The sequence below is a fragment of the Nomascus leucogenys genome, chromosome 22a, assembly GCF_006542625.1.
Source record: "Nomascus leucogenys isolate Asia chromosome 22a, Asia_NLE_v1, whole genome shotgun sequence".
Classification (NCBI taxonomy): Eukaryota; Metazoa; Chordata; class Mammalia; order Primates; family Hylobatidae; genus Nomascus; species Nomascus leucogenys.
The window spans coordinates 49,038,514-49,040,800 of record NC_044402.1 but is presented as its reverse complement, the minus strand read 5'-3'; the positions used below and the strand labels follow the sequence as shown (position 1 = coordinate 49,040,800).

Below are 2,287 nucleotides of genomic sequence, written 5' to 3'. Positions count from 1 at the left end.
TTGGTCAGGCTGGTCTTGAACTCCTGACCTTGTGATCCGACCCCTCGGCCTCGCAAAGTGCTGGGATTACAGGAGTGAGCCACTATGCCTGGCCGTTAAATTCATTGTCAGACTTTAAAATTTTTGCTGCTATTGGGAATGGAGTATTTTAATTTTAATTTCCACTTATGCATATACACATTTTGGGTATGGTCAGTAAAGAAAAGAAGAAACAGACAAATGATGTTCAATTATAGCTGAAAGTGAGCATCTACATATTATTTCAAATGTGAGGTAGAGTGACTGAAGAAATAATTGTGCATAACTCTGCTGCACAATAATATCAATATCAATATTTTACATTTTAAACACTAACTTTTAAATAACATAATGGTAATAATTAAAAATTAAAATGTTGATTAACATTTCAGATTTATTTTATATGCAAGAAGGTTACAGATTTTTATACGCAAGAAGGTTACAGACTTCAACGGTGGCTTCACAGAAAAGCTGATTTAACATTCAGAATTCAGTGCACTTCTTCAAATTCTTCTTCCTTTAACTTATACTTTTCAAAATAACCAAATATAATGCAAAATAAGTAAGCTGCATAAATCACGTAATGAGTAATACAAAAGGTAAGTTGACAGTGGAGAAACTTAATAGACATCATCTTAATTCATCACAGTTAACATACGAGTATCAGTACGAATTAACATCATGTGCCACTGGATTTGAAGAATGGTAAAGGACCTTGCTTCACGTCTGTGGTATTCTTGCCAAAATAATCTGAATATAAATCGGAGGAAGTATCAGACAAATTCAAATTGAGGGGGCTGACCTACCTTTTTTTTTTTTGAGACAGAGTCTCGCTATGTTGCCGAGGCTGGAATGCAGGGGTGCAATCTTGGCTCACTGCAACCTCCACCTCCCGGGTTCAAGCGATTCTCCTGCCTCAGCCTCCCGAGTAGCTGGGATTACAGACGCGCGCCACCACGCCCGGCAAAGTTTTGTATTTTTAGTGGAGACAGGGTTTCGCCATGTTGGCCAGGCTGGTTTTGAACTGGCCTCAAGCGATCCTCCCACCTTGACCTCCCAAAGTGCTGGGATTACAGGCGTAAGCCACCGTGCCCAGCCCTACTTTTCCAAGTGAGACATACTTGTTAACACAAAGATGAGAGATACCTTATGAATATAAATACTTGTTTTCTTCCCGGGCGCAATTCCGTGAAGGAAATTCGAGGCAGGGGGTTCGAAGACAGGAAATGAGGCAGCATCGCCAAGACCTGCGTTTTGCTCATAGAAAATATTGCTTATTTTTAGGCAAATAAGAAGTAATGTTGAGATCACTGGCACGATGGGAACGCAGTGGCAGTAGAGGTTTGAATGAACGAGGTATCTGGACAAGTCAAGTCAAGAAGTTTGCACCCTTGTGGTAGGAAATGGGTGGTAAGGATTTCCTTGTTAAGTAATTTCACACTGTCAAACTGATGGGTTAAGTTAGCTCACTTGGAGCAAAAATCACCCCGTAGTCGGCAGGGTTCGAACCTGCGCGGGGAGACCCCAATGGATTTCTAGTCCATCGCCTTAACCACTCGGCCACGACTACAGCTGTGAAACCTTAGCCTTTGATATATTGGCGCAATCACGTGTCAGGTGACGTGTGCAAACTTCTGTCTTTGGTGAGTTTTTTGGAAATGCTAAGGTGAAATGAGAATTCTAGGAAAGGAAGTCAGGACGTCCTTGGTAATTGAGAGCACTGCAATTAGAGAGAGTCCTCATTGCATAAGCATTAACGTTTCCAGCAAATATCGTCAGTCGAATAACATCCAGCGAGCGCCTGCCTGCCCCGGGACCGGCCAGGCTTCTGTACTCGCCGGAGCTGGCACCAAACCTAGCCGGTACCGACGGGGAGTCACGGCCAACTCTCCTCTACCGGGATGTTCGGACTTCCAGGAGCCCAAAGCTCCTCGGTGAACGACGGTGTTCGTAGGGGATTCCAGGCACGGAATCGCTTCCGCTGATTTGTGTCTTAGGTGGAGGGAGCGAAAAATTATGTGGAAAAGTCTCCTCTATGTCCCTTCGTTGTGACATTGTTATGTCTTTTAGGCTCAGAATCTGGTTTGAGTTTTGGCCGACACAAGGGCTTCCCGCGTTGCTCTAAATTTAGCCAACTCAGCAGGTTTTCTTTTTCTCCCTCTTACATTTTGACCTTAATATCTCAATAACAGTGTTTTCCTAAGACCTGAGAGTGATTTTGTCTAGCCCGCTTAGAGAGTCTTAATCTAATTTTCTAAAGAAGAAAGAG

The 2,287-nt window shown here is 43.1% G+C and overlaps 1 non-coding gene across 1 annotated transcript; it reads right to left on the bottom strand.

The window, feature by feature from the left end:
- Positions 1-1,506: 1,506 nt before the first annotated feature.
- Positions 1,507-1,588, bottom strand: TRNAS-AGA. Its single transcript has one exon. It is a non-coding gene; the product is annotated as a tRNA-Ser (tRNA).
- Between the last annotated feature and the right edge of the window lie 699 nt (positions 1,589-2,287).